The sequence below is a fragment of the Haematobia irritans genome, chromosome 5, assembly GCF_050003625.1.
Source record: "Haematobia irritans isolate KBUSLIRL chromosome 5, ASM5000362v1, whole genome shotgun sequence".
Lineage (NCBI taxonomy): Eukaryota > Metazoa > Arthropoda > Insecta > Diptera > Muscidae > Haematobia > Haematobia irritans.
The window spans coordinates 105,124,359-105,151,986 of record NC_134401.1 but is presented as its reverse complement, the minus strand read 5'-3'; the positions used below and the strand labels follow the sequence as shown (position 1 = coordinate 105,151,986).

The 27,628-nt window shown below is 35.6% G+C and overlaps 1 pseudogene; it reads left to right on the top strand.

Moving 5' to 3' along the window:
* The window catches only part of LOC142239964 (uncharacterized), a 56,696-nt pseudogene extending 45,773 nt beyond the window's left edge, over positions 1-10,923 (top strand).
* The last annotated feature ends 16,705 nt before the right edge of the window (positions 10,924-27,628 follow it).

The following is a 27,628-nucleotide window of genomic DNA, read 5'->3' as shown; positions in this document are numbered from 1 at the left end:
GACTGTCGATTGGACTCAGGAGTGTAGTGATGCGGCCATGTTTCATCCATTGTCACATATCGACGGAAAAACTCGGGTGTATTACGAGTTAACAGCTGCAAACACCGCTAAGAATAATCAACACGTTGTTGTTTTTGGTCAAATGTGAGCTCGCGCGGCACCCATTTTGCACTGAGCTTCCGCATATCCAAATATTAATGAATGATATGACAAACACGTTCCTTTGATATCTTTAAGGCCTCTGCTATCTCGATTAACTTCATTTTACGGTCATTCAAAATCATTTTGTGGATTTTTTGATGTTTTCGTCAGTAACCGCCTCTTTCGGGCATCCACTGCGTTCACCGTCCTCCGTATTCATTTCACCACGCTTGAATTTTGCATACCAATCAATTATTGTTGATTTCCCTGGGGCAGAGTCCGGAAACTCATTATCAAGCCAATTTTTTGCTTCCATCGTATTTTTCCCCTTCAGAAAACAGTATTTTATCAAAACACGAAATTCCTTTTTTCCATTTTTTTCCACAATAACAAAAGTTGCTTCACAAAAGACGCTCTATCTCACAAACTAATTGACTTACAGACATCAAATAAAATAATATGCATTTAATACTAGCGACGCCATCTATGTGTCAGACCGGGGACTTATCAGCCAACCTGTTATGTATGGACTAACTTACAGTTTAGAAGACAATGTTTAGAAGTTTTAAGATACTTTGCCATCGGGTAAGTATTACCACAATACAAGAAATTCGATTGTGGATGACAGTCTTTAGTAGAAGTTCCTACGCAATCCATGGTGGAGGGCCGAACTCACGGCCGCATATACCTGAGAAAATAAGAAGTTATATTTTAAACTATGAATAACTGATTACATACTTGGTGATCACATGCTCTTACTACACAACCTATTTCATAGCCGATGGTATGCCTGCGGTGAAGTACTTTCCATGCGTACACTCAAAAAAAGTTTACTTGGATTCAAAGAATTTGACCTTCCTTTAAGGACTTTGGTATTGATTCCGGGCCAAAGATGCGGCTTCTTTAAAATAAAAACATTTTTTACAGACCTCCCTGGCTTTAAATCTAGGATCGATAAAATTAAATTGGATACAGATCTCATTCATGGAATTTTTATTCTCAGATTGCGATATATTAATAAAGGTATTCATGTACAAACAAATTCCAGTTTCAAAATCCAAATTGTGCCAAGTACTTCAAAGTAAAAACTGTTTTCTTAATACGAAAAAAACTTTAAACCAAAGATGCAAATCCTTAAAATAAATCTTAGCCTATATTTGAAGCATTTTTATCTTAAATTTAAAAATTCAATATGTCAGTTGAGTTAAAGACGATTTCTTTAAATTAAAAATGTTTTTCATTATTTTAAGAAACATTTGCCTTACTTCAAAGATCTATAACTTCAACAGAGGGACGCAAAATTTCAAGACTTGTGTCCTAAATTTAATGAAAAAAATGTTTGAAGCAAGGATTATAAACTTTCTTTTAATTAAAATGTCATTATTTTAAAGAGTTTTGTGCTTATCATTGCGTAAATTTCGAGTCCTAAAATTTAAGTTGCATAATCTTCCATATTAGGTCAATATATTTTTCAGTGTATGTAAATGTAATCCGGAACGATGCTAATTAAGAAGTGGTTATTACTTTTTAAGCAGGTTTACCTATAAGATTACCGGGTAATGAGAGTTTTTGCTGGGTATGGGAGCTATATCTAAATATGAAATGAATTAGAGTACTTTGTTCCAAATTTTACTGCGATCGGTTAATAAATAAGCCCAATACGAAATTGGGCTTATTTTCATCCCTGTACCAGAAGAACACCCTGTACTAAATTTCATTAAAATCGGTTGATAATAGCGACCGGAATCCTGCGAACAAAAAAAAACATGGACAGACGGGCGAACGGACGGACACCAAGTGCTAGATCGACTCAAGAGGTGACTTCGATCAATATTTCTGGTAGGCACATTTTTTGGCAGATCAATGTTATTATACCCTGACCGATATGTGGGTGGTTTAGGGTATGAAAAGGGTGGGGGTAGATTTATATGTGTGCTATACCTAGAAATGGTCCGATACGGCATATTTGCACACCATCCGACCTACATAAATAACAACAAACATTTCCCAGTGTATTACATTTCTATGTGCTCATAAATCAAAGTTGATTTTCCCCTAATCTTGTCGAGCTACTTCTACAACTGTTGCACACATTTGGTCTGGGTAATTTATGAGTAATTTTTCTGAGGCACACCATTTTAAAAAAGAATAAAACTGAAAGCTCGACTCAAGTTTGTGGTTATATTTTATGATTCCAACTTCAGTTGTGGTTATTTGAAAAAAAAAAAACACAAAGAAAGAGAAAATGGCAAAATGAAATGTAACAAAGAAATATGGAATTTATGTTTTCTTTATGACCATATTCTGGAAAGTTGTTGTGTAGGCGATGATAATCCTGATAGAATGTTTATATGGTCATATTATTGCATGTGAATATAGTGTGAGATATACGTGACCCTAGTGAATTTCCCTCCATGATTGCGTCTGTAGTAAGAAATATTATTTTAATTTTGTTTTAGTAGGATCTTAATTTTTTTTTCTACATATAAAAGTGGTATATGAAGAATATCTATACAACAAGTCGAATGGCATAACACTAAATTTGATTTAGTGATAGAGTAACTCAGTCCCTCCCTTCCAATCCACTTAAATATTTAGACAGGACATCAAGCACGTTTTGAAGCGAATGCCAAAACCCTTCAACATCTTACTGAAATCTGCATAACCTAGAGTATAACATGTAAAGAACATTTAAAGTTGAGGGGGACCGACTTCAGAAGCCACCGTGGTGCAATGGTTAGCATGCCCGCCTTGCATTCACAAGGTCGTGGGTTCGATTCCTGCTTCGACCGAACACCAAAAAGTTTTTCAGCGGTGGATTATCCCACCTCAGTAATGCTGGTGACATTTCTGAGGGTTTCAAAGCTTCTCTAAGTGGTTTCACTGCAATGTGGAACGCCGTTCGGACTCGGCTATAAAAAGGAGGTCCCTTGTCATTGAGCTTAACATGGAATCGGGCAGCACTCAGTGATAAGAGAGAAGTTCACCAATGTGGTATCACAATGGACTGAATAGTCTAAGTGAGCTTGATACATCGGGCTGCCACCTAACCTAACCTAACCTAACCTAACCTAACCTAACCTAACCTAACTTCAGATTGCTATAATTTCAAAACGCACAAAACTGTCAAAAAATGCCAGTAATTGTTTATAATCTTATCAATCATTTTGATCTATGGCATTCAGAAATTAAATTATTCATAATGGAATTTAAGCGTGATAGTGCACCGAAAAATTGTCGCAGGTCCAAAGATTTTATTTTCTTAATTCAATTCAAACCAACATGAAAATTTTAAAATTTTTACTCAAAATTTTCTTCGACATTACTTGACAGTATCGTTAATTTTAGTTGTCATTATCCCTCCTTTAAGGTGGAATTACATAACAGGTTGGTTGATAAGTCCCCGGTCTGACACATAGATGGCGTCGCTAGTATTAAATGCATATTATTTTTATATAGTACCAACCTTCAAATGATTCGTGTCAAAATTTGACGTCTGTAAGTCAATTAGTTTGTGAGATAACAAAAGTTACTTTTATGAAGCAACTTTTGTTATTGTGAAAAAAATTAAAAAAAAGGAATTTCGTGTTTTGATAAAATACTGGTTTCTGAAGGGAAAAAATACGGTGGAAGCAAAAACTTGGCTTGATAATGAGTTTCCGGACTCTGCCCCAACAATAAATGATTGGTATGCAAAATTCAAGCGTGGTGAAATGAGCACGGAGGACGGTGAACGGTGAACGCAGTGGACGCCCGAAAGAGGTGGTTACCGACGAAAACATCAGAAAAATCCACAAAATGATATTGAATGACCGTAAACTGAAGTTGATCGAGATAGCAGAGGCCTTAAAGATATCAAAGGAACATGTTGGTCGTATCATTCATCAATATTTGGATATGCGGAAGCTCTGTGCAAAACGGGTGCCGCGCGAGCTCACATTTGACCAAAAACAACAACGTCCCAGCAAAAAAATTTGGAAGTTCTTCCAAATGCACAACTTTAAAAGCACTTCCAGAAGATGTACTCCCAATGATGTTCTTTATTTTAACTACACAGGAAGTTCTTTTCATTCAATTTTTTATAACCTGCATTTTTCATATTTTTAATGGGTTATTTTAACTTTTTTTGTTTCAAATTGGCTAAAAACAATTTAAGAATGCATAAAATGGTAAATTATTTAAATTTTGTCGAAAATAGTGCTAGATCCAATCTGAAAAAATTGCGAATTTTTGAAAATATTTGAGGTCAAACGTTTCAGACAAGCCTTACAAGCCATTAAAAATTATAAAAAAATTATAAAAATTATTTATTTGACAAAATATCACAGAATTTTTTAATTTACATCCAAAACATTGAATTCGAATCACACCTAAAGAAGTGATGCAAATTCAGTGCATCGGCTGTTGAAATGGAGGACTTCCGTCCTATGAGAAGCCCATGTTAAATTCATCGCTTCTGCGTCAATTTTGCACCACTTCCGGATCCAAAAAGAACATTTTCATTACTTTTTTGGCGACGCTTTTTTTGCTGGGGTGTTGATGATTCTGAGCGGTGTTTGCAGCTGTTAACTCGTAATACACCCGAGTTTTTCCGTCGATATGTGACAATGGATGAAACATGGCTCCATCACTACACTCCTGAGTCCAATGGACAGTCGGCTGAGTGGACAGCGACCGGTGAACCGTCTCCGAAGCGTGGAAAGACTCAAAAGTCCGCTGGCAAATAATGGCCTCTTTTTTTTGGGATGCGCATGGAATAATTTTTATCGATTATCTTGAGAAGGGAAATACCATCAACAGTGACTATTATATGGCGTTATTGGAGCGTTTGAAGGTCGAAATCGCGGCAAAACGGCCCCATATGAAGAAGAAAAAAGTGTTGTTCCACCAAGACAACGCACCGTACCATAAGTCATTGAGAACGATGGCAAAAATTCATGAATTGGGCTTCGAATTGCTTCCCCACCCACCGTATTCTCCAGATCTGGCCCCCAGCGACTTTTTCTTGTTCTCAGACCTCAAAAGGATGCTCGCAGGGAAAAAATTGGCTGCAATGAAGAGGTGATCGCCGAAACTGAAGCCTATTTTGAGGCAAAACCGAAGGAGTACTACCAATAATCATTGTGTCGCTCTCGAAGGGAACTATGTTGAATAATAAAAACGAATTTTGACAAAAAAAATGTGTTTTTCTTTGTTAGACCGGGGACTTATCAGCCAACCTGTTATATTCTGGGTCGTGGTGAAATTCTGAGTCGATCTAAGCATGTCCGTCCGTCCGTCTGTTTAAATCACGCTAACTTCCGAACGAAACAAGCTATCGACTTGAAACTTGACACAAGTTGTTATTGATGTAGGTCGGATGGTATTGCAAATGGGCCATATCGGACCATTTTTACGTATAGCCCCCATATAAACAAACACTCAGCTTTGGTTTGCGGAGCCTCTTGGAGGAGCAAAATTCATCTGATCCGGTTGAAATTTGGTACATGATTTGAGAATATGTTCTGTAACAACTATGCAAAAATTGGTCCATATCGGTCCATAATTATATATAGCCCCCATATAAACCGATCCCCAGATTTGGCTTGCGGAGCCTCTAAGAGCAGCAAATTTCATCCGATCCGGTTGAAATTTAATATATGGTCTCTAACAACCATGCAAAAATTGGTCCACATCGGTCCATATTTATATATAGCCCCCACATAAACCGATAACCCAATTTGGCTTGCAAGGCCTCTAAGAGAAGCAAATTTCATCCGATCCGGCTGAAATTTGGTACATGGTGTTAGTTATGGTCTCTAACAACCATGCAGAAATTGGTCCACATCGGTCCATATTTATATATAGCCCCCATATAAACTGATCCCCCGATTTGGCTTGCAAGGCCTCTAAGAGAAGCAAATTTCATCCGATCCGGCTGAAATTTGGTACATAGTGTTAGTATATGGTCTCTAACAACCATGCAAAAATTGGTCCACATCGGTCCATAATTATATATAGCCCCCATATAAACCGATCACCAGATTTGGTTTTGGAGCCTCTTGGAGGAGAAAATTTCATCCGAGTCAGTTGAAATTTGGTACATTGTGCTAGTATATGGCCGTTAACAACCATACCTAACGAGGTCCATATCGGTCTATAGTTATATATAGCCCTTAGATAAATCGATGCCCAATCACACAAAAATTGGTCCATATGAATAATTGTATATAGCCCCCATATAAGCGACCCCCATATTTCAATTCTGGCTCCCTACGTACCGTGCTAAAGTCCATATCGATTCGTAATTATTTGTAGACTTACCTACACATACTTTTTTTGTCTAATGTATACCACGTATGGACTAACTCACAATTTAGAAAACGATTTAAGATACCACAACCCAAGTAACTCGATTGTGGATGGTACATGGTGTAGGGTACATAAGATTCGGCCTGGCCGAACTTACCGCCGTTTATACTTGTTTTGGAATTAAAACAAAAAAACTACATTTTTATACCCTCCACCATAGAATGGGGGTATATTAACTTTGTCATTCCGTTTGTAACACATCGAAATATTGCTCTAAGTCCCCATAAAGTATATATATTCTGGGTCGTGGTGAAATTCTGAGTTGATCTGAGCATGTCCGTCCGTCCGTCCGTCTGTTGAAATCACGCTAACTTCCGAACGAAACAAGCTATCGACTTGAAACTTGGCACAAGTAGTTGTTATCGATGTAGGTCAGATGGTATTGCAAATGGGCCATATCGGTCCACTTTTACGTATAGCCCCCATATAAACGGACCCCCAAATTTAGCTTGCGATTGCTCTAAGAGAAGCAAATTTCATCCGATCCGGCTGAAATTTGGTGCATGGTGTTAGTATATGGTCTCTATCAACCACGCAAAAATTGGTCCATATCGGTCCATAATTACATATAGCCCCCATATAAACCGATCCCCCGATTTGGCTTGCGGAGCCTCTAAGAGAACCAAATTTCATCCGATCCGGCTGAAATTTGGTATATGGTGTTAGTATATGTTATCTAATGACCATGCAAAAATTGGTCCACATCGGCCCATAATTATATATAACCCCCATATAAACGGATCCCCAGATTTGACCTCCGGAGCCTCTTAGAGGAGCAAAATTCGTCCGATCCGGCTGAAATGTGGTACGTGGTGTTAGTGTATGGTCTCTAACAACCATGCAAGAATTGGTCAATATCGGTCCTTAATTATATATAGCCCCCATATAAACCGTTCCCCAGATTTGATCTCCGGAGCCTCTTGGAGGAGCAAAATTCATCCGATCCGGTTGAAATTTGCAACGTGGTGTTAGTATAAGGCCGGTTATAACCATGTCATTATTGGTCCATATCGGTCTATAGTTATATATAGCCGATCCCCAGTCACACAAAAATTGGTCCATATCGGTACATAATCATGGTTGCCACTCGAGCCAAAAATAATCTACCAAAACTTTATTTTTATATAAAACATTGTCAAAATGTTATTTCTATAGAAAATTTTGTCAAAATTTCATTTCTATTGAAAATTTTGTCACAATTTTATTTTTATAGAACATTTTTTCCAAATTTTATTTCTATAGAAAATATTTTCCAAATTTTACTTCTATAGAAAATGTTGTCAAAATTTTATTTTGTCAAAATTTTATTTCTATAGAAACTTTAAACTTAATTATATACGTATTTAATCGGCCTTTTTTATTTTAGTTTAATATATACCACGTATGAACTATGTAGTATATATTACGGTGTTAGGAAGTTTTAAGGCAAGTGTTACCGCAACCCAAGTAATTCGATTGTGGATGACAGTTTTCAGTAGAAGTTTCTACGCAATCCATGGTGGAGGGTACATAAGCTTATGCCTGGCCGAACTTACGGCCGTATATACTTGTTGGGGCTCAGCTATATATAACTATAGACCGATATGGACCAATTTTGGCATGGCTGTTAGCGGCCATATACTTGCGCAATGTACCAAATTTCACCACATATCTAATTTCAACCGGACCGGATGAATTTTGCTCCTCGAAGAGCTCCGGAGGTCAAATCTGGAAATCGGTTTAAATGTGGGTTAAATATAATTAAGACCGTTATGGACCAATTTTTGCATGTTTGTTAGAGACCATGCTCATCAATGAGGCTTCGGAGGTCAAATCTGGAGATCAGTTTATATGGGGGCTATATATATTTATGGACCGATGCGGACAAATTTTTGCATGTTTGTTAGAGGCCATATACTAACACCATGTACCAAATTTCAGCCGGATCGGATGAAATTTGTTTCTTTTAGAGGCTCCTCAAGTCAAATCGGGGAATCGGTTTATATGGGGGCTTAATATAATTATGAACCGATGTGGATCAATTTTCGCATGGTTGTTAGAGACCATATATTAAATTTCAACCGGATCGGATGTAATTTGCTGCTCTTAGAGGCTCCGCAAGCCAAATCTGGGGATCGGTTTATATGGGGGCTATATATAATTATGGACCGATATGGACCAATTTTTGCGTAGTTGTTACAGAGCATATACTCACATCATGTACCAAATTTCAACCGGATCAGATGAATTTTTCTCCTCTAAGAGGCTCCGAAAACCAAAGCTGAGCGTTTGTTTATATGGGGGCTATACGTAAAAATGGTCCGATATGGCCCATTTGCAATACCATCCGACCTACATCAATTACAACAACTTGTGCCAAGTTTCAAGTCGATAGCTTGTTTCGTTCGGAAGTTAGCGTGATTTCAACAGACGGACGGACGGACGGACATGTTTCTATCGACTCAGAATTTCACCACGACCCAGAATATAACACGTTGGCTGATAAGTCCCCGGCTTAACAAAGAAATTCGTTTTTATTATTCAACAGTTCCCTTCAAGAGCGATACAACGATTATAACGACCTTCCAATTTTTTGATACCATTTTGGTAGTACTCCTTCGGTTTTGCCTCAAAATAGGCCTCAGTTTCGGCGATCACCTTTTCATTGCAGGCAAATTTTTTTCCCTGCGAGCATCCTTTTAAGGTCTGAGAACAAGAAAAAGTTGCTGGGGGCCAGATCTGGAGAATACGGTGGGTGGGGTAGCAATTCGAAGCCCAATTCATGAATTTTTGCCATCGTTCTCAATGACTTGTGGCACGGTGCATTGTCATGGTGGAACAACACTTTTTTCATCTTCATATGGGGCCGTTTTGCCGCGATTTCGATCTTCAAACGCTCCAAAAACGCCATATAATAGTCACTGTTGATGGTTTTTCCCTTCTCAAGATAACCGATACAAATTATTTCATGCGCATCCCAAAAAACAGAGGCCATTACTTTTCCAGCGGACTTTTGAGTATATATATATATATATATATATATATATATATATATATATATATATATATATATATATATATATATATATATATATATATATATATATATATATATATATATATATATATATATATACATATATATATATATACCAGTCATCTGATTTTAATTCTTTAGGTCACAGAAACATCAAATATGGTGTAGATTACCTTATTTATATATATATATATATATATATATATATATATATATATATATATATATATATATATATATATATATATATATATATATATATATATATATATATATACATATATATATATATATATATACCAGTCATCTGATTTTAATTCTTTAGGTCACAGAAACATCAAATATGGTGTAGATTACCTTATTTTGTCGTAAGCATTCGAGTATTGAACAAACAATATTATATAATTTATATTTTTATACAATTTTCTCACATTGTTGTTTTTTGTTTTTACAGACTTTTGAGCGGTGAATCCGTGTACTATTGTCCCAGCACTGTTGATTGGGTAACTGGACTTGCTAGTTTTCTATACAACTGCTATACGAGTTGTACCCGCATCATTAGTGGCAAAACATTTGCCCCGGAGTATTTTATTGATCTTGTAGCTAAATATGAAATTAATGTTGTCATGATGCCACCTTACAATGTTCAACTTTTAACACAATGTCCACTGTTCACTACGGACAGAATGTCCTCACTAAAAACACTAATGTGCGGTGGGGGTAATATCTCCACAAAAACTCTAATCAATTTCCAAAATAATGTACCCAATTGTACGATTTGCTTTGGCTATGGTTGTACAGAGATGGGAGGTATATCGTGCAATGTGGGTGTGGAGCAAGGAAACTCTGTGGGAAAAATAGTGCCAAATGTTCAATTACGCATTGTTGACGATGAAGGCAAAAATTTGAGCTATCAAGAAATCGGTGAAATTGTTGTGAAAACTAACTTCAAATGGGCCGGTTACTATGGCAATCCCGATGAAACTAGCCAAGTTTTAGATTCAAAGGGATGGTACCATACTGGAGATTTGGGTTGCATGGATGATAATGATTACCTTTTTGTTGTTGATCGCAAAAAGGATATTTTGAAATATCGTAATCTACACTATTGGCCGATTGTTGTGTTGTGGGTATTTTCGATGACAATGTTGGTGATGTTGCTGGGGCACTTGTCGTGAGACAGAAAGCTTCAAAGTTGTCCGCCGATGAGATAGTGAAGTATGTGCGGGAACGTTTAGTGGAACCGGCAAAACAGCTTCATAATGGTGTATATTTTGTGGAACTTCTACCATCCAATAACAACGGAAAGGTTCTAAAACGTGAGGCCAAGGAAATATTGCAATCTTTAATTAGAGATGATTTAGCGAAAACTAGTTAAGTTTTTTCCAATAAATATATATATGAATTTTTAAAAATTGAAGAGTTTTTAATTGATCCTACTACACGGAAATAAAAATATTTTCGTATGTAAAAAAATTTCTTTTCCTAGTGAATTTTGCTTAGCATAGACAACGCATGTATCTGATACAAAGTTTTTCTCATTTACCAAAACCTTCCAATGAAGCCGTTTCGACTATAAACTGAGTATGTTTGCATAAAAGAAAATTCAATAAAACTGAAGTAACATTTTCCTTAAAAAATATAAAAAACAATCTTAAAAATTCTTAACATGCTACTTAATTAACCCTTAAATGCACAAGAATGGTATGTCAAGCAAAAATGCCTAGCACATTTTTTACAAAAATTTTTGTTTGCGTTTTTTTTGTTTTTGTAAAACTAGTGGTTGTATCTTAAAGGATACAGTGCGTATTAAACTAAGTTTTTGTTTACAAATAAACAATTTAGTTGTAGTAGAGATAGTTTTACAGTACACAAATTTTTCACCAACATTCCTTTTATTTCTGCTAAAAATTAATTATTCTCCAATTTGTATTTTTTTAATTTTCGGGCATAGTTTCATTTCATTTTTTATACCCTCTACCATAGGATGGGGGGTAGATTAACTTTGTCATTCCGTTTGTAACACATCGAAATATTTCTCTAAGACCCCATAAAGTTATATATTCTGGGTCGTGGTGAAATTCTGAGTCGATCTAAGCATATCCGTCCGTCCGTCCGTCCGTTGAAATCACGCTAACTTCCGAACGAAACAAGCTATCGACTTGAAACTTGGCACAAGTAGTTGTTATTGATGTAAGTCGGATCGAAGTGCAAATGGGTCATATCGGGCCACTTTTACGTATAGCCCCCATATAAACCGACGCCCAGATTTGGTTTGCGGAGCCTCTTGGAGGAGCAAAATTCATCCGATCCGGTTGAAATTTGGTACATGATGTAAGTATATGCTCTCTAACAATCATGCCAAAATTGGTCCATATCGGTTCATAATTATATATAGCCCCCATATAAACCCTGGGGATCGGTTTATATGGGGGCTACATATAATTTGGCTTGCGGAGCGTCTAAGAGAAGAAAATTTCATCCGATCCGGCTGAAATTTGGTACATGGTGTTGGTATATGTTCTCTAATGACCATGCCAAAATTGGTCCACATCGGTGCATAATTATATATAGCCCCCATATAAACCGATTACCAGATGTGACCTCCGGAGCCTCTTGGAAGACCAAAATTCATCTGATTCAGTTGATATTTGGTACGTGGTGTTAATATATGGCCTCAAACACCCATGCAAAAATTGGTAGCAATCGGTCCATAATTATATGTAGCCTCCATATAATTTGACCTCCGGAGCCCCTTGGAAGACCAGTATTCATCCGATTCGGTTGAAATTTGGTACGTGATGTTAGTATATGGTATCCAACAACCATGCAGGAATTGGTTCATATCAGTCCATAATTGTATATAGCCCCAATATAAATCGATTCCCAGAGTTGATCTCCGGTGCCTTTTGGAGAAGTAAAATTCATCCGATCTGGTTGAAATTTGGTACGCGGTAATAGTATATGATATTTAACAACCATGGCAAAAGTGGTCCATATCAGTCCATAGCCCCCATATAAACCGATCCCGAGATTTGGTTTTGGAGCCTCTGGGAGGAGCAAATGTCATCCGAGTCAGTTGAAATTTTGTACATTGTGCTAGTATGTGGCCGTTAACAACCATGCCTAACTAGGTCCATATCGGTCCATAGTTATATATAGCTCTCAGATAAATCGATCCCCAATCACCCAAAAATTGGTCCATATAAAGTTCGTAATTGTATATAGCCCCCATATAAGTGACCCCCATATTTCAATTCTGGATCCCTACGTACAGTGCAAAAGTCCATATCGATTCGTAATTATTTGTAGACTTACTTACACATACCTTTTTCGTCTAATATATACCACGTATGGACTAACTCACACTATATGGTGTTGTAGTCTGGTGGCCGGCACTTCACCAGCCGACAAGTTTAGACAAAGTTCAGCGTATGGCGTGCTTGTGTATCTCGGGTGCATTCAGCAAGACAGGAACAAACTCCCTTAATGTCATACTGCATCTATTGTCTTTAGACATTTTGGCCAAACAGTCAGCTGCAACAACGGCTGTGCGGTTTCGCGAGCTTCGCTGTGGTCGGAAAAAAGTTACGGTTACAGTTCGGTCCTCAAAATAATGCCAGATGTGCCTAACGTAGTGGCGAGTCCACTTTTCAACAAAAATTTTTAGACTCTAATTCCCAACAGTGAGGCGCGGTGTACACGGACCCCGGGGAATAAAAGATATATAGATTTCTACACTGATGGCTCCAAATTGTATGGACAAGTGGGTTTCGGAGTATATTCTAATGATCTGGAACTTCGAATAGCGAAAGATTACCTGATCACTGTAGTGTTTTTCAGGCTGAAATATTAGCAATAAGAGAGGTGGCGAATTGGCTGAGAAGTAATGCTCCACGCAATATTGGCATTAATATATACTCAGACAGTCAAACTGCAATGAAATCCTTGGACTCTGTGTTCCTCAACTCGAAAAAGGCCATCGACTGCCGCAAATCTCTCAATGAGATGGCTGAGCAGCACAATATTCACCTAATATGGGTGCCTGGCCACAGGAACATACCGGGGAACTGCGAATCAGATGAGCTAGCAAGGCTAGGAACTACCTTACATATTCCAGGGGAACTTGAATCTGTTGGTGTGCCTCTGGCTACCAGCAAGCTCTTACTGCGTGAGAAGGCTGGCATGATGGCAAATGTTCGATGGGAGAATTGTAAGGGTTGTAACGACACCAAGCATACATGGCCCCATTTAAACGTAAACCGCACACTAGATATGCTAGTGTTCTCGAGACGCCAGATTTCACTTCTGATATCTGCTATAACGGGTTGCTGCCTGATAGGCGATTTTGCAAAAACTATTGGTGCGAAGTATAATGACTATTTTATGAGCTGTCATGATGCAGATGAAAAGGAATCAATAAAACACCTCTTGTGTGATTGTCCTGCATTTTGTGTAAAGCGTAAGCAAATTTTAGGGGCATATAGCTTCAGATTACTGGCGGACCTGGAAAACGTTAACTTAAGCAGTCTGCTAATGTTTTTGGAACAATCTGGTTGGTTCAACAGAAGAAAATAATCGAGAAGGTTCAACGGTTAAAACTAGAAGTGCCCATATGTAATAGGTACTTTTAGTTAATGTGGTATCACAATGGACTGAATAGTCTAAGTGAGCCTGAATCTTAATCGGGCTGCCACTTTAACCTAACCTAACCTAACCTAACTCACAATTTTGAAAACGATTTAAGATACCACAACCCAAGTAATTCGATTGTGGATGACAGTCTTTCGTAGAAGTTTCTATGCAATCCATGGTGGAGGGTACATAAGATTCGGGCTGGTCGAACTTACAGCCATATATACTTGTTTTCATTTTTTTTCAAATGTCTATTCTCTTGGTTCCGAATGTATATTCTCTTTACCCCGAATACTCATTCTAATATTCAAATTAAATAATATTTAGACTTAAGCATATCAAATTTTTGGCATTACCATAAAACAGTTTCCCGAAACAATATACGAGCGGTTCTTTCGCTGTGTTATGTTGATATCTTTCGTCAACACTCCCGGTTTCCATCATTCTTTCTTTGTTTCTTTATACTAGAGGTGTGCGCGTGACATGAAATTGTCGTCACACGCGTTATTCCCGCGTGAATCACGTGAGTCATGAATAAAATCTGAAGCAACTTTCGTGAATGTGAGTGAATGGGACTAAAAGAAATCTGTCGTGTGTGAACGTGCGTGAGTAATAAAATCGGTTTGTGAATGTGCGTGAATAAAATTTCTGCAAAATCACGCTCACGAAAAAAATCAAGATTTAATTCTTACTCGTACTCGTATGTTAACTGAAATTAATTTAGCTGTCGAACTACATTCTATTCATGAAATTTGTTACATTTGCTCATTCATGGTTGGAAAATGTCGTGAGTCTCGTGAATTTATCATGAGTCACGTGAATTGTCGTGAATCGTTCGTGAACGTGAGACTTTAAAATTAGTTCGTGCGTGAGCGTGCGTGAGTACTGGTTTTTATTTCGTGAATGTGTGTGAGTGGGAATGGCTACCACACGTATCGTGCGTGAGCGTGCGTGAATAAATATTTGACTTCGTGAATGTGCGTGATTGTGAGTGAAATTTCATTCAGGCGCACACCTCTACTCTATACTCTCTCTCTCTCTCTCTTTGTCGCTCTCTGAATAAAATATCACAACATGTATATGTTTACTCGAAATTTGTAAACTTATATATGTTTACATTCACACATATTATTTTTATGAAACATTTATGCCCCAAACATAATATATTCTAACATATATATGTCCCAAACGTTTAGTGTTAGCTTAGAAACATTACATGTTTGCACTTAAATATATTGTGTTTAAAAATTGTGCCCGAAACACATTTTGTTTATATTGGAACAAATGAAAAACATATTTTTCTAACAGTATGGGAGCTATATTTAATTTTAAACCGATTTCTTCCCAAATCAAAAGGGTTCTAATCTGACCCAAATTGGATGTTTGCCCAAAATTTGAAGATGATTGGACTAAAACTGCTACCTAGACTTTACTCATATGCCGATACACGAGGTCATGGATTCGATTCCTGCTACGATCGAACACCAAAAAGTTTTTCAGCGGTGGATTATCCCACCTCAGTAATGCTGGTGACATTTCTGAGGGTTTCAAAAGCTTCTCTAAGAGGTTTCACTGGAATGTGGAACGCCGATCGGACTCGGCTATAAAAAGGAGGTCCCTTGTCATTGAGCTTAACATGGAATCGGGCAGCACTCAGTGATAAGAGAGAAGTTCACCACTGTGGTATCACAATGGACTGAATAGTCTAAGTGAGCCTGATGCATCGGGCTGCCACCTAACGTAACCTAACCTAGCGTTATTGTCAAAGGCTCCCTGTATCTATCACGTCTCTTATGGGCGTTGCAAACATATGTACTAAGTTATAATGGGGCAGGTTAAAAAAACAGAACTTAATGTTAATAAATATTAGGCACAAGTAGTCTACTAGTATTTCTTGTCATAAACAGATTACGGTTGCCACAGTTGGTAGAATTCTAACAAATTTTTCTATAGAAATACTTTTTTTTTACAAAATTTTCTATGGAAATAAAATTTAGAAATTTTTCTATATTTTCTAAAGAAATAAAATTTTGAGAAAATTTTTTATACAAATAAAATTTTGAGAAACGTTTGTATAGAAATAAAATTTTGAAAAACTTGTCTATTGAAAAACGATTAAGGAAAGTCTAAAGTGGGGCGGGGCCGACTATATTATACCCTGCACCACTTTGTAGATCCACATTTTCGATACTATATGAAATCCGTCAAATGTTTTGGGTGCTATATATAAAGGTTTTTGTCCCAAATACATACATTTATATCTGACTACATTTGAACAAAATTTATAATTTATAGACTTAAAATTTAAATCGGCTAATACCCTGGATGGTACACTATGTTAGTAAAAATATATGGGAAACATTTTAATCTGAACCAATTTTGAGGAAACTTCGCAAAAAGTATTTATGATTTATCGGTCGATACACAGAAAAAAAAGTGTCTTGTAAATTTAAGGACCATTTTGACTTCCACATAGTTCAACAAATTTACTGTAATATAGTTCATTTTTCGTAACCACAACGAAAATTAACTTAGCTAAAGCAAAACTTATAAAAATTCAGTAAATGTTTTTTAGTTCACTAACTACGAAATGGGAAGGATTTTTCCTTAAATAAATTTCCAACACAGTAGTTAATGCATCGTTGATTCTATTATAAAAATACATGGGCAATATAAAAATCTTACTACGAAATGTGGACAATTTACTAAGACAAAATTTTGTATGGAAAAAATTTTTTGTAGTAAAAATTAACTTAACGACATTACCGATTCGTACGATGACTACCTACAGATTATTTCCCTTTTTATTATATGTTGGAGTGTTTTTACTCACATTGAAAATTTTAGTTAAAATAGAATAAAAATTAGTTAATATAATCCTTGACAGGTGTATATAATTTTTATAGATTCCTCATAGATTTGGTATATATTTTACCTTAACTTATAGATAGAATTCCTACTAATCAATAAACGTGCTACTGGAAAATGTGAGTGCATCATGCGAGGGAGTTTTTAGAGACATTTTGTGTATATCTCGTATGATTGTTTGTGTTTGTTATTGCGTCATTTATGCTGTTGTTGGTTGTTTTGATTCTAGAGACAATGGAATGTTCCTTGTGTGTTGTTGGTATCTTTTGTGGTGAGAGTTGTTTTTTTGCAATAGCAAGATCAGAAAGGGATGTGTGTGTGTGTGGAGTTGTTTTTCTTTACGGTATGTATCCTTTATGACTATTTGTGTCTTTGAGTTTTATTGCTGCATTCAGTTCTGTTGATGCATTTATGAAGTGCACACGTGGATTTAATTTTGCAAAATTGTACGTGCGGTATTGGTGTTTATTAATGAAAATATATTTTAGAAACTGAGAAGTGAATGATGTGATGTTAGAGTAATCAAAAACGCTTTTTATTGATAAAAAACAAATAACAGATTAAGGAACTGTATATTTCTGTTAATAGTTTAAAATTAGTGCGGATTTTTAATTGATTTACATAAAAAATATACAACATGAGTGGTAATAGGATGATTTATATTTATTCTACATCTGGATCACAGGTTGGAGATGTAACAATTGTTTTTGAATCTATATTTTTTATGTTACAGCAATTCCTACAGGTGAGTACTAAGTTCGAGTTTAGCCGCTAAAATTAAAAAAAAAATCACTAAGAAAAGTATAAAACTATACGTCTTCGATACAAATTTACATAAAACTTGATGGAGAATAGCCCAAACCAAGTTTTTTATAAAGATTATTTTTTTATAATGGATTATTAAAGAAAACTTATCATGAAAATTTCGATTTTAGCCGCTAAACTCGAAATTAATATCCACCTTAAATATTAAATGCTATACTGAAAAGTGGAAATTATGTCTAATTTTATAATATTTTTTATTTCAAATATATTCTGAGAATAATTTCAATAACGCCCCATTAGTTCATGGATGTGATTCTAATAATGTACCTACTGGATGGATTTTTCAATGTGGTAAGTTTTTCTATAAACGGTATTTTGTCCGTTTTTAATAAAACCAAAATTTCAATTTATTAAAAATATTTATTTTTATTTGCAGGTAGACAGGCCTTGTAATGGTAATTGTTTGGAGTATTCTTACTGTTTAATGCTAACTAAGCTGACATCTTTATTGACTCTAGAAAATACTCTTGAAAGCCGTAAGTTAAAAATATGAACAATAGAATTCGATAATATTTGTCTTATATTTTGTATAACTTTGCAATTTCAGATGCTTATAAGACAAATCCGCCCAACAAAAGTTAGCCAAAATCGATGAAATTGGACAACAATTCAATGAATATAGCAACTTATGCCGCATATATCTTTCATATGGATAGAAAACATGGAAATTTAAATTAATTAGTTAGTCCTAATAACATTGAATATTACTCTTTTGAATAAGCAATTACTAACTACCGACAAGTAACTGAATCCAACGTACGAATAAAAATATTTCTTTTATTGTATATCATAAGCCATAGTTTTGTGTAATATAATAATAATTTTTTGAAATAAAATACTGGTGGTTATAGAAAATTGACTTGTTTTGTACGAAAAATTTCTTAGTTGTATACAGGCTTGTTGTACCTTTGATTCCTCAATTTATCTACTTTTTTGAAAATTATACCGACAAACAGTTTATTTCAAACCAATTTCTTAATACAAGTTTCCCAAAAAATTGTTCATTTTTCCGGATAGCAGGAATATTTTGAATTAGTTTAACTATATTCTTCCCACAGCATAGTAATAATGAACTAAAATACGATGCAATACATGAACTAATTTATAAGAAAATCATGAACTTATCTAGATGAAAAAAATCTTTGGCGCCAAATCATGGTCATTCTTACTATGGGTTAGTTCATTTTTCATAAAAAATAGTAAACTTTTTTTTCGGTGTAGATATGTATTAAAAATAAAGGAAATTTGGAGTCACTTTTATAAGTTTTCGACTTAGCAGTGGCGATTTTATAAGGAAAATGTGGGTATTTTATCATTTTTGCCCAAATCGGAAATACATATATTTGGAAGCTATATAGAAATCTGATTTCAACCAAATTTGACATGCATACTTACTATTTTAATTCTACTCCCTGTGCAAAATTTCACATAAATCGGACTACAACTTTGACCTCTGTGGTCATATGACGGAAAATTGGGCGAAAGATATATATGGGAGCTATATCTAAATCTGAACCGATTTCAATAAAATTTAGCACACTTAACTAGAGTACTAATGATACTCCTACACACAAAAAAATAATTCTTTCCTCCCAAACTAAATTTTAGACAAAGTTCGTTTCTCATTTGCTTTTCGCTGTAAAGAAGTTTCTTTGGGAGAAAAGTGTATACTTTTTGTGATAAACGTTTATTCTTTTCCAGGATGTAAAAACAATTTCATAAAGACTAATTCAAAAAACAATCTTTTTTGGTTAATTTCATTTTCCCTCACATTTTTCTCACTTCCACGAGGTTTTTTAGTTCTTAGCACCTTTTTCTGTAATACAAACAATGTAGAAGAAATTATTCGATTTTATAAAGTTTTAAAATTTCTCCTTTCGCCTGGACGGAGAATCGAACCGCGGACCATGCAATTAAGCCAGCATACTATCCACTGAGCTACGTAGCTGTTATTGTCATTAATAGATAATTATCTATATAAGTTATATTAATATAGCATAGCTTACGGCGCCCATGAGCCGAAAACATTTAGTTGGGCGCCGTGGAGCAGTGGTTGCTACGTCCGCCTTGCATGCCAAGGGTCGTGGGTTCGAGCCCTGCTTCGACCGAACATGTTTTTTGTTACATATATTCCAGATATGTTCGGAAAATTCCGAAAAGATGTTCAATATTACGTACTACTATATTAAATTTTTACTATGAACTGTAAAATGTGTCTTATTAAAGACTTAAAGTTAGAAAAGAACAGTGCTTGATATAAACGAAACGGAATGTGTTGTTGGTTATACCCACCACCATAGGATGGGGGGTATAGTAACTTTGTCATTCCGTTTGTAACACATCGAAATATTGCTCTAAGACCCCATAAAGTATATATATTCTGGGTCGTGGTGAAATTCTGAGTCGATCTGCGCATGTCCGTCCGTCCACTTTTACGTATAGCCCCCTTATAAACGGACCCCAAAATTTGGCGTGCGAGGCCTCTAAGAGAAGCAAATTTCATCCGATCCGGCTGAAATTTGGTACATGGTGTAAGTGTATGGTCTCTAACAACCACGCAAAAATTGGTCCACATCGGTCCATAATTATATATAGCCCCCATATAAACCGATCGCCCGATTTGGCTTGCGAGGCCCCTAAGAGAAGCAAATTTCATCCGATCCGGCTGAAATATGGTACATGGTGTCAGTATATGGTCTCTAACAACCATGCAAAAATTGGTCCACATCGGTCCATAATTATATATAGCCCCCATATAAACCGATCCCCCGATTTGGCTTGCGAGGCCGCTAAGAGAAGCAAATTTCATCCGATCCGGCTGAAATTTTGTACGTGCTGTTAGTATATGGTCTATAACAACCACGCAAAAATTGGTCCACATCGCATCATAATTATATATAGCCCCGATATAAACCGATCACCAGATTTGACCTCCGGAACCTCTTGGAAGACCAAAATTCATCTGATTCAGTTGAAATTTGGTATGTGGTGTTAATATATGGCCTCAAACTCCCATGCAAAAATTGGTCGATATCGGTCCATAATTATATATAGGCCCCATATAAACCGATCCCCAGGTTTGACCTCCAGAGCCCCTTGGAAGAGCAAAATTCTTGCCATTCGATTGAAATTTGGTATGTGATGTTAGTATATGGTATCCAACAACCATGCAGGAATTGGTTCCTATCAATCCATAATTATATATAGCTCCCATATAAACCGATCCCTAGATTTGACCTCCGGTGCCTTTTGGAGAAGCAAAATTCATCCGATCTGCTTGAAATTTGGTACGTGGTGGTAGTATATGATATTTAACAACCATGCCAAAAGTGGTCCATATCAGTCCATACTCGTACATAGCCCCATATAAACCGATCCCGAGATTTGGTTTTGGAACTTCTTGGAGGAGCAAATTTCATCCGAGTGAGTTAAAATTTTGTACATTGTGCTAGTATATGGTCGTTAACAACCATGCCTAACTAGGTCCATATCGGTCTATACTTATATATGGCCCTCAGATAAATCGATCCCCAATCACACAAAAATTGGTCCATATCAAGTTCATAATTGTATATAGCCCCCATATAAGCGACCCCCATATTTCAATTCTGGCTCTCTACGTACAAAAGGTCCATATCGATTCGTAATTATTTGTAGACTTAACTATACATAACTTTTTTGTCTAAAATATACCATGTATGGACTAAATCACAGTCTTTCGTAGAAGTTTCTACGCAATCCATGGTGGTGGGTACATAAGATTCGGCCTGGCCGAACTAGCGGCCGTATGTACTTGTTTTTTATTGAAAAAATAAAAATTTTATAAGAAACGAATATTTTTGGTGATAAAAGTTCAAAATTTTCGAAGAAATTCAAAACAAACGAATAAAGTTTTCCAAACGGTTTTTTCTTTGCGTCTAGTGCAAAAATTCAAGTAAATCGGAGTAAAACTCTGGCTTCTGGGTCCATATAAGTGCATATCGGGCGAAAGATATATATGAGAGCTATACTTCAATCTGAACCATTTTCAATCAAATTTGGCACACCTGACTATAGTAGTTATTGTTCTCCTGGTGCAAAATTTCAAGCAAATTAGGGTAAAACTCTGGCTTCTGGGGTCATATAATTCCATATCGGGCGAAAGATATATATGGGAGCTATATCTAAATCTGAACCGATTTCTTCCAAAATCAATAGGGTTCTTTTTTGACCCAAAACAGAAACTTGTGCCACATTTGAAGGCGATTGGAGTTAAACTGCGACCTAGACTTTGAACACAAAAGTGTGTTCACAGACAGACGGACGGACATGGCTAGATCGACTCAGGGGCCGGCGCTGAGCAATATTACCAAAGACACCATATGTCTGGGTGCTGCAAACATATGGACTAACTGTTCCACTCTGTGACGCAGAGTATAGAGAAAATTTTCTATAGATATAAAATTTAGAAAACATAATCTATAAGCATAAAATTTAGAGAAAATTTTCCATAGGTATGAAATTAGAGAAAAATTTCTATAAAAATAACATTTTCAGACAATTTTCTATAGAAATACAATTTGGACAATATTTTCTATAGAAATAAAATTTTTATAAAATTTTGACAAAATTTTCTATAGAAATAAAATTTTGAGAAAATTTCCCATATTTTTTTACTTTATTGTGTTTCGTTTCAGGACGTTAGCCGATTTAAAATTAAAGTCAAGAGATTTTGTAGAAGTTTAAAAATGCTTCTCCCAATCGGTTATGATTGAAATATTTGTATATGGGAATCTAAACCTTTATATAACTCCCAACAAATTTGAGGGAGTTGAGATGGTATCTACATAGTGGTGAAGGGTATAATATAGTCGGCCCCGCCTGACTTTAGTTACTTGTTTTTTTGTTTGAAAGTTTTTGGTAAAATTTCCTCCAAAAGTTGGCAGATTATTTTTGGCCCGAGTGGCAACCATGACACAGATACAAACCAAAGATAATTGAGAAGAAGATGCAGTCTTGTCATAGCAAAACTGAAGCACCAGAGGACTCTGCCAAAAAAATATCATTAAGTTTGCGTCGACGTGTCTGTCAAATGTACTGCTGTTTGCGTCGGAAAATATCATAACATTTGTGTTTTTCATAAATTTCTGAATAAAAACCCACAAAAGCAGTACCAAAACGATTGTAGAAAATTAAAATAAAACGTATGTGTATTTTAAAGCAAATATTCATTATGGTTTTATGTGAATATTGCCGTTTAAATTTATTCTTGGGCAGAGCTGCTTTGGAAAAAATTGATAAATAAAACAATTTTTTTCTCATAGCCCTCTACACCTTGACATTTGTCTTCTCTTGATAAGAGCACAATGCTCAATCTTGTTATACTCAATTATCTTTGTACAAACTTCAAAGACTCTTCAATTTATAAAATTCCTGACTATATTTTTGTGCCCTGAATAAGCATGAAATTATGTTATGGTCAATTAGCATAGTCTCAATTGTATTTATAGACAATTTATCAATAATATCGCTATAGACATTGTGCGCGACATTTGGCGCATAATCTAGTAGTATCAATTGTCATAGTCATAACTTTGTAAATCTCACACTATGTTGCTGATGCGTGACACTTCTATATTCTATGTCCGCGTTTTAGAACATTAAGCGGTGCAAATTTATGAGAATATTAAAAAAGTCTGAACAGATAGTCATGATATTTGGTGCTAAATTTTAAATAAATGATGGTATGGTAAAATTTTTACACTCTGCAATAGGGTATTATAAGTTAGTGCATATGTTTGCAACACCCAGAAGGAGACGAGGTATACACATGGTGTCTTTGGCAAAAATGCTCAGGGTGGGCTCCTAAGTCTACATAGCCATATCCGTCTGACCGAGAACACATTTTTGTAATCAAAGTCTAGGTCGCAGTTTTAGTCCAATCGACTTCAAATTTGGCACAAGTATGTGTTTTGGCTCAGAATAGAACCCTATTGATTTTGGAAGAAATCGGTTCAGATTTAGATATAGCTCCCAGCCAGATTTTTACCCTAATTTGCTTAAAATTTTGCACAAGAAGAACGATTAGTACTATAGTCAAGTGTGCCAAATTTTATTGAAATCGGTTCAGATATAGATATATATCGTTCGCCCGATTTACACTCATATGACCACAGTGGTCAATATTTTACTCCGATTTAATTGAAATTTTGCACAGGGATTAGAATTAGCATTATAGCTATGCGTGCCAAATTTGGTTGAAATCGGTTCAGATTTAGATATATCAGATTTATATATAGCTTTCGCCCGATTTAAACTCATATGACCACAGAGGCCAATTTTTAACTCCGATTTAGTTGAAATTTTGCACAGGGAGTAGAATTAGCATTGTAGCTATGCGTGTCAAATTTGGTTGAAATCGGTTCAGATTTAGATATAGCTCCTATATATAGCTTTCGCCCGATTTACACTCATATGACCACAGAGGCCAATTTTTAACTCCGATTTAGTTATAATTTTGCACAGGGAGTTGAATTAGCATTGTGGCTATTCGAGCCAAATTTGGTTGAAATCGGTTCAGATTTAGATATAGCTCCCATATACATGTTTTTCTGATTTCGACAGAAATGGTCAAAATACCAACATTTTCCTTGTAAAATCGCCCCTGCTTAGTGGAATAGTTGTAAAAATAACTCTAATTTTCCTAAACTTCTAATACATATATATCGAGCGATAAATCATAAATAAACTTCTGCGAAGTTTCCTTAAAATTGCTTCAGATTTTTTTTACTAACATTGTGTTCCACCCTAGTGCATTAGCCGACTTAAATTTTGAGTCTATAGATTTTGTAGAAGTCTATCAAATTCTGTCCAGATCGAGTGATATTTATTAAATGTATGTATTTGGGACAAACCTTTATATATTGCCCCCAACACATTTGACGGATGTGATATGGTATCGAAAATTTAGATCTACCAAGTGGTGCATGGTATAATATAGTCGACCCCGCCCGACTTTAGACTTTTCTTACTTGTTTTTAATAATTTGGTTACATATATACATACATAATTGTGAGTTATACCTGAATTCAATATGAATGATAATTTACAAGGATGTCTTATATCAATTTTGAGTTACATCGATTAGTGGGTATCCTACCGAAATAATGTGCGGGAAATTGAATGTAAACAGTAAATAAATAACGGTATGATCATATTTGTAAAAATAGAGAGATAAGTATATAGGGGAACTATATACAAATGTTCGAACATATTATGTTTGGGACATAAAATATTTGTAAATATAATATGCTTAGATGCAAACATATATTAATTTGGAAATTAATTTTGGAAATGTTTAGAAAGAGAGACCTCGAGAGTATACAACAAGTAAAATAATGGAAGTAAAAACAAATTCATTAAAATTTTTTATTACCAGTGTATGCCCTAAGGTGAAACATAATATGTTTGAACAATACAAACAATATTTTGTTTGAACCAATCCTGAAAATATATATGCTTGAAGCAAAAAGTGTTTGGGGTATTTTTTTTTTGTTGTATGGAGCTATATCTAAATTTGACCCGATTTCTTCCAAATTCGTCAAAATCGGTTAATAACTGCGACCGGAATCCTGTGAACAAATAACACATGGACAGACAGACACCAAGCGCTAGATCGACTCAGGATGGGATTCTGAGTCTATTGGTAATATCTTATGGGGGTCTAAAATCAATAGTTCTGGTAGGTACATTTTCATTATATCCTGACCACTATGTAGTTTAGGGTATAATTAATTGATACAATTAAGAAACATTAAGTTAATGATTGGAATTTTTTAAAATTTTTAATTAAAAATATAAAAATAAATTTTTAATCAAACTCCGAAGACTAAGTCAGTTACGAAAGTGATTGAATATAGTTACATTTCAAATTGAAAGAAACAAGTACATACGGCCGCAAGTTCGGCCAGGCCGAATCTTATGTACCCACCACCATGGATTGCGATTACGAAAGACTGTGATTTAGTCCATACATGGTATATATTAGACAAAAAAGTTATGTATAGTTAAGTCTACAAATAATTACGAATCGATATGGACTTTTTGTACGTAGAGAGCCAGAATTGAAATATGGGGGTCGCTTATATGGGGGCTATATACAATTATGAACTTGATATGGACCAATTTTTGCGTGATTGGGGATCGATTTGTCTGAGGGCCATATATAACTATAGATCGATATGGACCTAGTTAGGCATGGTTGCTAACGACCATATACTAGCACAATGTACCAAATTTCAACTCACTCGGAGGAAATTTGATCCTCCAAGAGGTTCCAAAACCAAATCTCGGGATCGGTTTATATGGGGCTATGTACGATTATGGACTGATATGGACCACTTTTGGCATGGTTGTTAAATATCATATACTACCACCACGTACCAAATTTCAAGCAGATCGGATGAATTTAGCTTCTCCAAAAGGCACCGGAGGTCAAATCTGGGGATCGGTTTATATGGGAGCCATATATAATTATGGACTGATAGGAACCAATTCCTGCATGGTTGTTGGATACCATATACTAACATCACGTACCAAATTTCAACCGAATGGCAAGAATTTTGCTCTTCCAAGGGACTCTGGAGGTCAAATCTGGGGATCGGTTTATATGGGGGCTATATATAATTATGAACCGATGTGGACCAATTTTTGCATGGTTGTTATAGACCATATACTTACATCACGTACAAAATTTCAGCCGGATCGGATGAAATTTGCTTCTTTTAGCGGCCTCGCAAGCCAAATCGGGGGATCGGTTTATATGGGGGCTATATATAATTATGGACCGATGTGGACCAATTTTTGCATGGTTGTTATAGACCATATTCTAACACCATGTTCAAAATTTCAGCCAGATCGGATGAAATGTGCTTCTCTTAGAGGCGTCGCAATCCAAATTTTGGGGTCCATTTATATGGGGGCTATACGTAAAAGTGGACCGATATGGCCCATTTTCAATACCATCCGACCTACATCAATAGCAACTACTTGTACCAAGTTTCAAGTCGATAGCTTGTTTCCTTCGGAAGTTAGCGTGATTTCAACAGACGGACGGACGGACGGACATGCTCAGATCGACTCAGAATTTCACCACGACCCAGAATATATATACTTTATGGGGTCTTAGAGCAATATTTCGATGTGTTACAAACGGAATGACAAAGTTAATATACCCACCATCCTATGGTGGTGGGTATAATAATTGAATTTTACAATTAACATCAATTATTTGTTTTTAATTGAATCAGTTAATAATTGAAATTAAAACTGTGATTTATACTATCATTTTCGTGATTGAAAGTCATTCCAATTAAAAAATTAATTGGATCAATTTTAATTTCGTGATTGAATCAGACATTTTTTTGGGTGTACGCCTATAGGAATATTTCAATCAAATTCAGTATGCGTAGATAGAATATTAATACTACTAACAATGCATCGGAGTGAAACTATATAAAATACTTTATTTCAAAAAAAAGCAGCTTTTTTGGCTCGGAATCAGTACCTAAATCCGTAAGGTAAGATCAACGATTTTGAATTCACGTAAACATTTTTTTGTGTGTAGATCTTTCATACTTGATATCTTAGAAAAATTCAAAATCATTCTACGTTTTGGGAACAATCCATATCCGACATAAACGTTGATCGTACAATGAACAATTTTGCTTTAGACAACATATTACGAAAGATATGAAAACGTGTGATATTTTTTTGTGTAATAATTAAAATTTAATTTTGAAAAATATCGGAGGG